Here is a 15,000-nt window from a genome sequence, read left to right on the forward strand (position 1 = left end):
AAAGGTGCGCAACGCTGGTGCGAACCTGGGAGCGCTCCGATGTGTGCTCCAAGGTGCGGCGTGCACGAAGTCGGACCCCGGTTTGCCCCGGGTGCGCACCTCGCGTGCACCTTGGTGCGCACACCTTGGCTGGGTTGCGCGCCCTGGTGGGCACCATGGTGCGCACCAAGGAGCGCTCCGAAGTGTGCTCCAAGGTGCGGCGTGCACGAAGTCGGAGCCCGGTTTGCCCCGGGTGCGCACCTCGCGTGCACCTTCGCCGCGGTGGGCACCATGGCGTGCACGAAGTCGGAGCCCGGTTTGCCCCGGGTGCGCACCTCGCGTGCACCTTCGCCGGGGTGGGCACCTTGGTGTGCAGACCTTGGCTGGGTTGCGCGCCCTGGTGGGCACCATGGTGCGCACCAAGGAGCGCTCCGAAGTGTGCTCCAAGGTGCGGCCTGCACGAAGTCGGAGCCCGGTTTGCCCCGGGTGTGCACCTCGGGTGGGCACCTTGGTGCGCATGCCTTGCCTGGGCTGCGCACCAGGGCGGGCTCAAGATGGCACCCGCGTTCCTTTTTTTTCACTATCTTTCAAAATGGAAATTTTAAAATCTCATTTTTTTTTGCCTTTTTCTGGAAATTAGTGAAGGCAGCGCATCAAAGGTGCGCACCTCGCTGCCCACCACGGTGCGCAACGCCGGTGGGCACCCGGGAGTGCTTCGAAGTGTGCTCCAAGGTGCTGCGTGCACGTTGTCGGAGCCCGGTTTGCCCCGGGTGCGCACCTCGCGTGCACCTTCGTCGGGGTGGGCACCTTGGCTGGGTTTGCCCCGGCTGCGCTCCGAAGCGGGGTTATTGGAGCGCCGCCTCTTTTTTTGTCGGAGCGTTTGGTGGGGTTTCTCGCATTGGCTCTTCCGAGGCCCGGTTGCCACCCTGGCGCGCACGAAGTCGGAAGTAGGGTTAATTGCCCGGGTGCGCACCTTTGCCAGGGTGGGCACCTTACCTGGGCTGCGCACCAGGGCGGGCTCAAGATGGCACGCGCGTTCCGTTTTTTTCACTATCTTTCAAAACGGAAATTTTAAAATCTCCTTTTTTTTTTGCCTTTTCTGGAAATTAGTGAAGGCAGCGCATCAAAGGTGCGCACCTCGCTGCCCACCTTGGTGTGCTCTGAGGTGCGCACCCGGGAGCGCTACGAAGTGTGCTCCAAGGTGCGGCGTGCACGTTGTCGGAGCCCGGTTTGCCCCGGGTGCGCACCTCGCCTGCACCTTGGCCGGGGTGGGCACCTTGGCTGGGTTTGCCCAGGGTGCGCTCCGAAGCGGGGTTACTGGAGCGCCCCCTCTTTTTTTGTCAGAGCGTTTGGTGGGGTTTCTCGCATTGGCTCTTCCCAGGCCCGGTTGTTGGGTGCGCTCCCACCCTGGCGCGCGCGAAGTTGGAAGTTGGGTTAATTGCCCGGGCGCGCACCTTCGCCAGGGTGGGCACCTTGGTGCGCACACCTTGGCTGGGCTGCGCACCAGGGCGGGCTCAAGATGGCACCAGCATTCCCTTTTTCTCACTATCTTTCAAAACGGAAATTTTAAAATCTCGTTTTTTTTTTGCCTTTTATGGAAATTAGTGAAGGCATCGCATCAAAGGTGCGCACCTCGCTGCCCACCTTGGTGTGCTCCGAGGTGCCCACCACGGTGCGCAACGCCGGTGCGAACCCGGGAGCGCCCCGATGTGTGCTCCAAGGTGCGGCGTGCACGAAGTCGGACCCCGGTTTGCCCCGGGTGCGCACCTCGCGTGCACCTTGGTGCGCACACCTTGGCTGGGTTGCGCGGCCTGGTGGGCACCATGGTGCGCACCAAGGAGCGCTCCGAAGTGTGCTCCAAGGTGCGGCGTGCACGAAGTCGGAGCCCGGTTTGCCCCGGGTACGCACCTCGCGTGCACCTTCGCCGGGGTGGGCACCTCGGCTGGGTTGCGCGCCCTGGTGCGCACCAAGGAGCGCTCCGAAGTGTGCTCCAAGGTGCGGCGTGCACGAAGTCGGAGCCCGGTTTGCCCCGGGTGCGCACCTTCGCCGCGGTGCGCACCATGGCGTGCACGAAGTCGGAGCCCGGTTTGCCCCGGGTGCGCACCTCGCGTGCACCTTCGGCGGGGTTGCGCGCCCTGGTGGGCACCATGGTGCGCACCAAGGAGCGCTCCGAAGTGTGCTCCAAGGTGCGGCGTGCACGAAGTCGGAGCCCGGTTTGCCCCGGGTGCGCACCTCGCGTGCACCTTCGGCGGGGTTGCGCGCCCTGGTGGGCACCATGGTGCGCACCAAGGAGCGCTCCGAAGTGTGCTCCAAGGTGCGGCGTGCACGAAGTCGGAGCCCGGTTTGCCCCGGGTGCGCACCTCGCGTGCACCTTCGCCGCGGTGGGCACCATGGCGTGCACGAAGTCGGAGCCCGGTTTGCCCCGGGTGCGCACCTCGCGTGCACCTTCGCCGGGGTGGGCACCTCGGCTGGGTTGCGCGCCCTGGTGCGCACCAAGGAGCGCTCCGAAGTGTGCTCCAAGGTGCGGCGTGCACGAAGTCGGAGCCCGGTTTGCCCCGGGTGCGCACCTCGCGTGCACCTTCGCCAGGGTGGGCACCTCGGTGCGCACACCTTCTCAATGTTTTCTTGCCTTTTCTGGAAATTGGTGAAGGCAGCGCATCAAAGGTGCGCACCTCGGTGTGCTCCGAGGTGCGAACCCGAGAGCGCTCCGAGGTGCCCACGAAGTCGAAAGTCGGGTTAATTGCATTGTTTTCCCCGGGTGCGCTCCGAGGTGCGCAACATCGGCGCGCACCAAGGAGGGCTCCGAAGTGTGCTCCAAGGTGCGCACGATGGCGTGCACCTCTGGTGCGCACGATTCGGAGCTCGGTTTGACCGGGGTGCGCACACCTTGGCTGGGTTGCGCACCTTTTGTGCGCTCCAAGGTGCGCACGAAGTCGGAGCTCGGTTTGCCCCGGGTGCGCACCTTCGCCAGGGTGCGCACCTTGATGCGCACGCCTTGGCTGGGCTGCGCACCTTGGTGGGCGCCATGGTGCGCACCTTTCGTGCGCTCCAAGGTGCGCACGAAGTCGGAGCTCGGTTTGCCCCGGGTGCGCACCTTGGTGGGCGCCATGGTGCACTCCGAGGTGCCCAAGATTGGTGCGCACCAAGGAGCGCTCCGAAGTGCGCTCCAAGGTGCGCGCGAAGTCGAAAGTTGGGTTAATTGTCCGGTTTGCCTCGGGTGCGCACCTTGCGTGCACCTTCGCCAGGGTGGGCTGGGCTGCGCACACCTTGGCACCCGCGTTTCCTTCATTTTAAATTTTTTTTTTTTACAATCTCTCAAGTGGGAAATTCTATAATCTCAACTTTTTTTGCCTTTTCAGGAAACTTTTGAATGGAGCGCATCATTGGTGCGCTCCGAAGTGTGCTCCAAAGCTCTCTCCAGCTGCGTGCACCTGCCCCGGCCGCGCACCCGGCCCCGCCCAGCTTCGCTCACCTGTCCCGGGCGTCTGGTGCGGAACCTTAGAGTAAGAAACATCACCGTGCACCTTGGCCAACGTGCGCGACTCGACCGAGCGCGCACTGGCCGAGGTGCACACCGATTTCACCTGGGTGCGCGCGCAGCACCTCGGGCGCACCGGGGTGCGCGCACAACGCCCGGGTTGCACCGTGGCCTGTGTGCTCGGGGCGCCTCGGGTGCGCGCTCGGTGTCGCCCCCGCGCGCGCGGTAGTGCGGGCAGCGCACCCCGGCCCGGCCCGGCCCCGACGAGAACGCAAACGGGCAAAAGGTTTATTCAAATAGCATTGCGACGCCCGGCGAAAAACTAAAAAAGGGTGCAACACCGGGACTTCCCGGGAGGTCACCCATCCCAGTACTACTCCGGCCCAAGCGCGCTTAACTGCGGAGTTCTGATGGGATCCGGTGCACTAACGCTGGTATGATCGCACCCGTTATGAGCTTGTCGCAGTGTGTACTTAGCAAACCGCGACCCACGTGCGAATCCACCCCGGCCACCCACCCCCGTCGAGGTGCACACCCTCCCTCGCGAAGTGCGCCCCGTTCGCCAAGTGTGAGCCCTGCCCGGGTGCGCGCACCTTGCTAGGGCGTCGGGTGTGCACCCGGCCCGGCCTACGTGCGTGCACCTGGAGGGGGCGTCGTGTGCGTGCAGTGTCCCGTCTGCAACGCGGTGCCCACACACCACCTCGGGCGCAACGACCTGCGCTCACATGTGGGCCGAGTGCACCTTGGTGCATGTTCGGGGCGCCTCGGGTGCACGCTCGATCTTGCCCCGGTGCACCAAGGCGCTCGGTTTGCCCCGGGTGCGCACTTGGTGCAAGGTGGGCACCCAAAATAGGGATCAAGCACCAAAACACAAGTTTCGGGATGCAAAATGGGACCCAAGGACCACAAATGCGTTCCAAGACCCATGATGGGTCCACGAGAACAAAAATGTGTTCCGAGACTTAATAAACAAATATTGGGTTTTAGGAGAAGAAACATGCTCTGATGCCCAAAACGAGAATCGACCCCGAAAAGGCCACAGGCCAAAAGTGGGATGCGAGACAAAAAAAAATGGGACCCGAGGACCAAAATTGGGTTCCCAGGTCGAAGACAGGGCAACCGGACAAGAAACGACCTCTAAGGCTCGAAATGAGTCCCGACGACTAAAACTTGACAAGAAGCACCCATCAGGCACCCAACTCGACACCCATGGGATGCCGACCCACCCGGGCTTCCACCTAGCACACCTTGGCACCCACCCACCCTCGCACCCAACCTCGCACCCAACTTAGCACCTTTGAACCCACATTGGCACTCACCCTGACCCTGGCACCTTGGAACCCACATTGGCACTCACCTTGACCCTGGCACCCACCTTTGCACTCACCTTGGGACCCACCCTGGCTCCCACCTCGGCACCCACCCAGACACCCACCTTGGTTCCTTGGCACCCACCTTGGATCCTTGGCACCCACCCCGACACCCACCTTGGCACGCAACTTGGCTACTTGCCACCCACCTTGGCTCCTTGACGCCCACCCCGACAACCACCCCGTGACCTACCCTGGCTAGGGTTGGTGCACACCCACCCTGGTGCCCACCTTGGCACCCACCCTATGACCCACCTTGGCACGCACCTTAGTACCCACCCCGTTACCCACCCTAGGACCCACCCCGTGACCCACCTTGGCCAGGGTGGGTGCACCCACCCTGGTGCCCACCTTGGCACCCACCCATCCTAGCACCCAGCCTGTGACCGGGCTTGGAACCCAACCTTGCACCCGCACCCGTCTTGGCCAGTGTGGGTGCGCACCCATCCTGGCACCCACGTTGTGACACACCCTTTAACCCACGCACCCTAGCACCCACGTTGGCACCCACCTTGGAACCCAACCTAGCAACTTGGCACCCACCCCGTGACCCACCTTGGCATCCACCATAGCAGTCGCCGACTTGGCACCCACCTCGGCACCCACCTTGACACTTGTGGACCCACCTTGCCACTCACCCTAGCATCGACCCATCCTAGCACCCACCCTGGCACCTTTGCACCCTAGCACTCACCCATCCTAGCACCTAACCTGTGACCCACCTTGACACTCACCCTCGCACCCACCTTGGAACCCAACCTAGCACCCACCCACCCTGACACCAACCCTAGCACCTACCCACCCTTGCACCCACCCTGTGACCCATCTTGGCACCCACCCATCCTACCACTCAACCTATCACCCACCTTCTCACCCACCTTGGCATCCACCTTAGCACCCACCCACACTGGCACCTTGGCACCCACCTCGGGCAAGGTGGGTGCACACCCACCCTGGCACCCAATTTAGAACCCACCGAGCATGTTACCCACCTTGGCACCCACATTGCAGCCCACCCTAGTACCCACCCTATGACCCACATTGGCATCCACACCCTAGCACCCAGGCACCTCGACACCCGCCTTGACACCCACCCTAGCACTGAACCTGTGACCCACCTTGGAACTCACCCTAGAACCCACCCACCCTGTGAACCACCTTGGCATCCACCTTAGCACCCACCCACCTTGGCACCCACTCTAGCACTCACCCATCCTAACACCCAACTTGTTACCCACCTTGGCACCCGCCCTCGCGTCCACCTTGAAACCCACCCTAGCACCCACCCACGCAGGAGCCCACCTTGGCACCCAACCTAACACCCACGCATCCTGGCACCCAACTTGTGACCCACCTTGGAACCCACCCTAGTACCCACCTTTGAACCCACTATATCACCAACCCACCTTGGCACCCACCCTATGACCCTCTTTGGAATCCACCCTAGCACGCACCCACCCTGGCACCCACCATGGAGCGCACCCTAGCACCCACCCACCTCGGCACGCACCTCAACACCCACCTTGGTGTGCGCACTGCGCCAACCTCTCAAAGACCCTATGTGGTGCGCTCCAAAGTGTACACCTTTGGTGCGCTCCAAGGTGCGCACCTTTGGTGCACACCGAGGTGCACACCAAAGTGTGCACCGAGGTGAGCACCAAAGTGCACTCCAGGGTGCACACCAAGGCGTGCACCTTTGGTGCGGTCAATGCAAACGAATTCGGAAGTTGGGGTCGATGTCCTAATCGCTGCTGCAGACTACACGTATGAGAATCGGACAAATAGCTTTATATAGGGGAGGTGTTGCGTTTGATGGGTCGACTCCCCTGGTTGTGTGCACTGCACCAACTTCAAAGACCCTGTCTTGTTTAAGAAGTCAAAAGTTGGGGTGGATGTCCTAATCATTGCTGCAGTCTACGCATGTATGAGAATCAGACAAATAGCTTATATAGGGGAGGTGTTGCATTCGGTGGGTTGACTCCCCTGGTTGTGCGCACTGCGCCAACCTCAAAGACCCCGCATAGCAGAAGAAGTCGGAAGTCGGATTTTGGTGAGCACCAAGGCGTGCACCTTTGGTGCGGTCAACGCAGACGAATTCAGAAGTTGGGGTGGATGTCCTAATCGTTGTTGCAGGCTACACATGTATGAGAATCAGACAAATAGCTTATATAGGGGAGGTGTTGGGTTTGATGGGTCAACTCCCTTGGTTGTGCGCATTACGCCAACCTCAAAGACCTTGTTTTCGTTAAGAAGTCAAAAGTTGGGGTCAATGTCCTAATGGCTCCTGCAGGCTACACATGTATGAGAATCGGACAAATAGCTTATATAGGGGAGGTGTTGGGTTTGATGGGTCGACTCCCCTGGTTGTGCGCATTACGTCAACCTCAAAGACCTTGTTTTCGTTAAGAAGTCAAAAGTTGGGGTCGATGTCCTAATTGCTCCTGTAGACTACACATGTATGAGAATCAGACAAATAGCTTATATAGGGGAGGTGTTGGGTTTGATGGGTTGACTCCCCTAGTTGTTCGCATTACACCAACCTCAAAGACCTTGTTTTCGTTTAGAAGCCGAAAGTTGGGGTCGATGTCCTAATTGCTCCTGCAGGCTACGCATGTATGAGAATCAGACAAATAGCTTATATAGGGGAGGTGTTGGGTTTGATGGGTCGACTCCCCTGGTTGTGCGCATTGCGCCAACCTCAAAGACCCTGCATTGCGGATGAAGTCGAAAGTCAGAGTTTGGTGTGCTACAAGGTGTGGTCGAAGGTGCTCACCTAGGTGTGCACCTTTGGAGCACAGGAAAAGTGCCCTCCAAAAGTGCGCACCTTTGGAGTGCACAAAAGTGCCCTCCAAAAGTGCGCACCTTTGGAGCGCAGAAAAGTGCCCTCCAAAAAGTGCCCTCCAAAAGTGCGCACCTTTGGAGCGCAGAAAAGTGCCCTCCAAAAAGTGCCCTCCAAAAGTGCGCACCTTTGGAGCGCAGAAAAGTGCCCTCCAAAAAGTGCCCTCCAAAAGTGCGCACCTTTGGAGCGCAGAAAAGTGCCCTCCAAAAGTGCGCACCTTTGGAGCGCAGAAAAGTGCCCTCCAAAAAGTGCCCTCCAAAAGTGCGCACCTTTGGAGCGCAGAAAAGTGCCCTCCAAAAAGTGCCCTCCAAAAGTGCGCACCTTTGGAGCGCAGAAAAGTGCCCTCCAAAAAGTGCCCTCCAAAAGTGCGCACCTTTGGAGCGCAGAAAAGTGCCCTCCAAAAAGTGCCCTCCAAAAGTGCGCACCTTTGGAGCGCAGAAAAGTGCCCTCCAAAAAGTGCCCTCCAAAAGTGCGCACCTTTGGAGCGCAGAAAAGTGCCCTCCAAAAGTGCGCACCTTTGGAGCGCACAAAAGTGCCCTCCAAAAGTGCGCACTTTTGGTGCGCACCAAGGCGCTGGTTCGGTCGTTGCAGGCGAGTTCGGAAGTTGGGGTCGATGTCCTGAGCGGAGGTGCAAACTACACAGGTGTCGGAATCGGACAAATAGCTTATATAGGGGAGGTGTATGCTTCGATGGGTCGACTCCCCAGGTTGAGCGCACCGCGCCAACCTCAAAGACCCTACGGTATGGATGAAGTCGGAAGTTGGGTCCGATGACCAATTCGATTAGTAGGTATGCTCATGAGGTCGGAATTTGGGTCCGATGACCTGCCATGTGCAGGAAGGCGAATGTTGACACTGTGCGTTGCAAGGTGCACACCAAGGCGCTGGTGCGGTCTTTTTAGTCGAGTTCGGAAGTTGGGGTCGATGTCCTGATCGGAGGTGCAAGCTACACAGGTGTGGGAATCGGACAAATAGCTTATATAGGGGAGGTGTATGCTTCGTTGGGTCGACTCCCCGGGTTGAGCGCACCGCGCCAACCTCAAAGACCCTACGGTATGGATGAAGTCGGAAGTTGGGTCCGATGACCGATTCGATATGTAGGCATACTCGCGAGGTCGGAATTTGGGTCCGATGACCTGCCACGTGCAGGAAGGCGAATGTTGGCACTGTGCGTTGCAAGGTGCGCACCAAGGCGCTGGTTCGGTCGTTGGAGGCGAGTTCGGAAGTTGGGGTCGATGTCTTGATCGGAGGTGCAAACTACACAGGTGTGGGAATCGGACAAATAGCTTATATAGGGGAGGTGTATGCTTCGTTGGGTCGACTCCCCGGGTTGAGCGCACCGCGCCAACCTCAAAGACCCTACGGTATGGATGAAGTCGGAAGTTGGGTCCGATGACCGATTCGATATGTAGGCATACTCGCGAGGTCGGAATTTGGGTCCGATGACCTGCCATGTGCAGGAAGGCGAATGTTGGGACTGTGCGTCGCAAGGTGCGCACCAAGGCGCTGGTGCCGTCGTTGCAGTCGAGTTCGGAAGTTGGGGTCGATGTCCTGGTCAGAGGTGCAAACTACACAGGTGTGGGAATCGGACAAATAGCTTATATAGGGGAGGTGTATGCTTCGATGGGTCGACTCCCTGGGTTGAGCGCACCGCGCCAACCTCAAAGACCCTACAGTATGGATGAAGTCGGAAGTTGGGTCCGATGACCGATTCGATACGTAGGCATATTGGCGAGGTCTGAATTTGTGTCCGATGACCTGCCATGCGCAGGAAGGCGGAATTTGGGTCCGATGACCGAGTTGATGGCGTGCCATGCGCAGAAAGGCGGAATTTGGGTCCGATGACCGAGTTGATGTTGATGGCCCGCCATGCACAGGAAGGCGGAATTTGGGTCCGATGACCGATTTGAAGGCGTGCCATACGCAAAAAGGCGGAGTTTGGGTCCGATGACCGAGTTGATATTGATGGCCCGCCATGCGCAGGAAGGCGGAATTTGGGTCCGATGACCTGACATACGCATGGAGTCCGACTCGGGGGCCGATGTTCGATTCGATGACTTGCATTGTGGGTAAAGTCGGAAGTTGTGGTCTTTGACCCGATTCGATGACCAGACTTCGGCTGCTTGAGAATCGGACAAATAACTTATATAGGGGAGGTAGTGTTCTCGAGCATCCTCCCCCCGTGCCCGTTTATGTCGATTGATGCTGGTGCTCGACTGGTTGGAGCGCTCGGATGCAAAAATCTTGCACCAGGATTTATCGATTGTGATGGACACGGCAAGTCTCCTGATTGCTATGCAGGAGCTCATCGTGAATCTCTATGCGGCCTTGGTATGGACTCGACCTGCGGAATGGTTCGGCAATGGTAGTCGCTCCAACACGTCCTTGCAATGGCCACAGAGGTGATTCGACTAGAGCTCCAGTCTAGCTTTTGGGTTGCTTGGCGGACTGGTATAGCCGCGATCGAGTTCCGGCCATGAACGTTTTAGATAGCTCTTGGGCTTTCTGGGACGGAAGTCGGAAGTTTGGGCTGTTGTCCGATTTGATGACCATTCTTCGGATGTGTGAGAATCGGACAAATAACTTATATAGGGGACTGTGTTGTCTCACGCAGCCCCCTCCGTGCCCCTCTATCTCGACCGATGTTGGTGCTTGAAAGGGTTGGGATCGCTCGGATTTATAAACGTGCACCACCATTTGTCGAGTGTGAGGGACGCGGCAGGTCTCCTAAATGCTATGCGGGCGCTCTCTGAGAATCTCTATCCGGCCTCGACACAGACTAGTCTTGCTGAATGGTTTGGCACTGGTAGTCGATCCAACACGTCGTTGTTGTGGCCGCCTAGGCGATTCGATTCGAGCCCCCGTCTAGCTTTTGGGTTGCTTGGCGGATTTTGCCCTATCCGCAAGTGAGCTCGGTCCCTAAACGTTCGAGAAACCCGATTGCTATGCGCCGACTCTCTTTCTTGCGAGCCTCCATCTAGCTTTTGGGTCTCTACGGAACGGAAGTCGGAATCTGGGACCGTTGTTTGATTCGACGAGGCAGACTACGGTTGTGCGAGAATCGGACAAATAACTTATATAGGGGAGGTGTTGACTGGAGCATTCTCCCCCGTGCCCCTCTAACTCGACCAATGCTGGCGCTCGAACGGTGGTAGCGCTCGGATTTTCATTGAGCGCCAGCATTGGTCGATTTAGAGGGGCATGCGAGATTCCCGAATGCTATGCGAGGGCTCTAACGGAAATGTCTATTGGTTTCGGTATGGATGCAATTGCGAGTGGTTCGGCAAAGGTAGTCGTTCCGATGCGTCCATGTCGTGGCCAAATCGATAATTCGATTTGAGCCCTCGTATAGCATTTGGGTCTCTCGATGTGATTCCGCATTCCAGTCCCTTTGGGCACTGCTTGAGCCGCATCCCAGGGGGTTCCCTTCCCAATAATCTGCCTCGCAACCCGATTGCTATGCGGTGAGGCTCCTCGGCCGCCTCGGAACTATCTGTGTATCAGACGCATCGCGGGATAAGGGGTTGGCAACGGTAGTCGCCCCAAGCGCGTCCGATGCTTGGACCATTCCGAGGCGGCCCTGAAGCCTCTTCCGTCTAGCCGTTGGGTCCTTCTCGCCGCATCCCTCGCCTCGCACCCCGATTGCTATGCGGTGAGGCTCCTCGGCCGCCTCGGAACTATCTGTGTATCGGACGCGTCGCGGGATAAGGGGTTGTCACTGGTAGTCGCCCCAAGCGCGTCCGATGCTTGGACCATTCCGAGGCGGCCCTGAAGCCTCTTCCGTCTAGCCGTTGGGTCCTTCTCGCCGCATCCCTCGCCTCGCACCCCGATTGCTATGCGGTGAGGCTCCTCGGCCGCCTCGGAACTATCTGTGTATCGGACGCGTCGCGGGATAAGGGGTTGTCATTGGTAGTCGCCCCAAGCGCGTCCGATGCTTGGACCATTCCGAGGCGGCCCTGAAGCCTCTTCCGTCTAGCCGTTGGGTCCTTCTCGCCGCATCCCTCGCCTCGCACCCCGATTGCTATGCGGTGAGGCTCCTCGGCCGCCTCGGAACTATCTGTGTATCGGACGCGTCGCGGGATAAGGGGTTGTCACTGGTAGTCGCCCCAAGCGCGTCCGATGCTTGGACCATTCCGAGGCGGCCCTGAAGCCTCTTCCGTCTAGCCGTTGGGTCCTTCTCGCCGCATCCCTCGCCTCGCACCCCGATTGCTATGCGGTGAGGCTCCTCGGCCGCCTCGGAACTATCTGTGTATCGGACGCGTCGCGGGATAAGGGGTTGTCACTGGTAGTCGCCCCAAGCGCGTTCGATGCTTGGACCATTCCGAGGCGGCCCTGAAGCCTCTTCCGTCTAGCCGTTGGGTCCTTCTCGCCGCATCCCTCGCCTCGCACCCCGATTGCTATGCGGTGAGGCTCCTCGGCCGCCTTGGAACTATCTGTGTATCGGACGCGTCGCGGGATAAGGGGTTGTCACTGGTAGTCGCCCCAAGCGCGTCCGATGCTTCGACCATTCCGAGGCGGACCCGAAGCCTCTTCCGTCTAGCCGTTGGGTCCTTCTCGCCGCATCCTTCGCCTCGCACCCCGATTGCTATGCGGTGAGGCTCCTCGGCCGCCTCGGAACTATCTGTGTATCGGACGCGTCGCGGGATAAGGGGTTGTCACTGGTAGTCGCCCCAAGCGCGTCCGATGCTTGGACCATTCCGAGGCGGACCCGAAGCCTCTTCCGTCTAGCCGTTGGGTCCTTCTCGCCGCATCCCTCGCCTCGCACCCCGATTGCTATGCGGTGAGGCTCCTCGGCCGCCTTGGAACTATCTGTGTATCGGACGCGTCGCGGGATAAGGGGTTGTCACTGGTAGTCGCCCCAAGCGCGTCCGATGCTTGGACCATTCCGAGGCGGACCCGAAGCCTCTTCCGTCTAGCCGTTGGGTCCTTCTCGCCGCATCCCTCGCCTCGCACCCCTATTGCTATGCGGTGAGGCTCCTCGGCCGCCTTGGAACTATCTGTGTATCGGACGCGTCGCGGGATAAGGGGTTGTCACTGGTAGTCGCCCCAAGCGCGTCCGATGCTTGGACCATTCCGAGGCGGACCCGAAGCCTCTTCCGTCTAGCCGTTGGGTCCTTCTCGCCGCATCCCTCGCCTCGCACCCCGATTGCTATGCGGTGAGGCTCCTCGGCCGCCTTGGAACTATCTGTGTATCGGACGCGTCGCGGGATAAGGGGTTGTCACTGGTAGTCGCCCCAAGCGCGTCCGATGCTTGGACCATTCCGAGGCGGCCCCGAAGCCTCTTCCGTGTAGCCGTTGGGTCCTTCTCGCCGCATCCCTCGCCTCGCACCCCGATTGCTATGCGGTGAGGCTCCTCGGCCGCCTTGGAACTATCTGTGTATCGGACGCGTCGCGGGATAAGGGGTTGTCACTGGTAGTCGCCCCAAGCGCGTCCGATGCTTGGACCATTCCGAGGCGGCCCCGAAGCCTCTTCCGTGTAGCCGTTGGGTCCTTCTCGCCGCATCCCTCGCCTCGCACCCCGATTGCTATGCGGTGAGGCTCCTCGGCCGCCTTGGAACTATCTGTGTATCGGACGCGTCGCGGGATAAGGGGTTGTCACTGGTAGTCGCCCCAAGCGCGTCCGATGCTTGGACCATTCCGAGGCGGACCTGAAGCCTCTTCCCTCTAGCCGTTGGGGCTTTCTCGCCGCATCCCTCGCCTCGCACCCTGATTGCTATGCTGTGAGGCTCCTCGGCCGCCTTGGAACTATCTGTGTATCGGACGCATCGCGGGATAAGGGGTTGGCAGTGGTAGTCGCCCCAAGCGCATCCGATGCTTGGACCATTCCGAGGCGGCCCTGCAGCCTCTTCCGTCTAGCCGTTGGGGCCATCTCGCCGCATCCCCCACCTCGCACCACGATTGCTATGCGGTGAGGCTCCTTGGCCGCCTCGGAACTATCTGTGTATCGGACGCATCGCGGGATAAGGGGTTGTCACTGGTAGTCGCCCCAAGCGCGTCCGATGCTTGGACTATTCCGAGGCGGCCCTGCAGCCTCTTCCGTCTAGCCGTTGGGGCCATCTCGCTGCATCCCCCACCTCCTCGGCCGCCTCGGAACTATCTGTGTATCGGACGCATCGCGGGATAAGGGGTTGGCAGTGGTAGTCGCCCCAAGCGCGTCCGATGCTTGGACTATTCCGAGGCAGCCCTGCAGCCTCTTCCGTCTAGCCTTTGGGGCCATCTCGCCGCATCCCTCGCCTCGCACCCCGATTGCTATGCGGTGAGGCTCCTCGGCCGCCTGGGAACTATCTTCGTATCGGACGCATCGCGGGATAAGGGGTTGTCACTGGTAGTCGCCCCAAGCGCGTCCGATGCTTGGACTATTCCGAGGCGGCCCTGTGGCCTCTTCCGTCTAGCCGTTGGGGCCATCTCGCCGCATCCCCCACCTCGCACCCCGATTGCTATGCGGTGAGGCTCTTCGGCCGCCTTGGAACTATCTTCGTATCGGACGCATTGCGGGATAAGGGGTTGTCACTGGTAGTGGCCCCAAGCGCGTCCGATGCTTGGACTATTCCGAGGCGGCCCTGCAGCCTCTTCCGTCTAGCCGTTGGGGCCATCTCGCCGCATCCCCCACCTCGCACCCCGATTGCTATGCGGTGAGGCTCCTCGGCCGCCTTGGAACTATCTTCGTATCGGACGCATCGCGGGATAAGGGGTTGTCACTGGTAGTCGCCCCAAGCGCGTCCGATGCTTGGACTATTCCGACGCGGCCCTGTGGCCTCTTCCGTCTAGCCGTTGGGGCCATCTCGCCGCATCCCCCACCTCGCACCCCGATTGCTATGCGGTGAGGCTCCTCGGCCGCCTTGGAACCATCTTCGTATCGGACGCATCGCGGGATAGGGGGCTGTCACTGGTAGTCGCCCCAAGCGTGTCCGATGCTTGGACCATTCCTAGGCGGCCCTGAAGCCTCTTCCGTCTAGCCGTTGGGGCCTTCCCGCCCCATCCCTCGCCTCGCACCCCCGATTGCTATGCGGTGAGGCTCCTCGGCCGCCTTGGAACCATCTGTGTATCGGACGCATCGCGGGATAAGGGGTTGGCACTGGCAGTCGCCCCAAGCGCGTCCGATGCTTGGACCATTCCGAGGTGGCCCTGAAGCCTCTTCCGTCTAGCCGTTGGGGCCTTCCCGCCCCATCCCTCGCCTCGCACCCCGATTGATATGCGGTGAGGCTCCTCGGCCGCCTTGGAACTATCTGTGTATCGGACGCATCGCGGGATAAGGGGTTGGCACTGGTAGTCGTCCCAATCGCATCCGATGCTTGGACCATTCCGAGGCGGCCCTGCAGCCTCTTCCGTTTAGC

At 60.1% G+C, this 15,000-nt stretch overlaps 1 non-coding gene across 1 annotated transcript; it reads right to left on the bottom strand.

The window, feature by feature from the left end:
- Nucleotides 1-3,786: 3,786 nt before the first annotated feature.
- Nucleotides 3,787-3,905, bottom strand: LOC131862867 (5S ribosomal RNA). Its single transcript, XR_009361803.1, has one exon. It is a non-coding gene; the product is annotated as a 5S ribosomal RNA (ribosomal RNA).
- Between the last annotated feature and the right edge of the window lie 11,095 nt (nucleotides 3,906-15,000).

Source organism: Cryptomeria japonica, unplaced genomic scaffold, assembly GCF_030272615.1.
Source record: "Cryptomeria japonica unplaced genomic scaffold, Sugi_1.0 HiC_scaffold_52, whole genome shotgun sequence".
In the NCBI taxonomy this organism is placed as follows: Eukaryota; Viridiplantae; Streptophyta; class Pinopsida; order Cupressales; family Cupressaceae; genus Cryptomeria; species Cryptomeria japonica.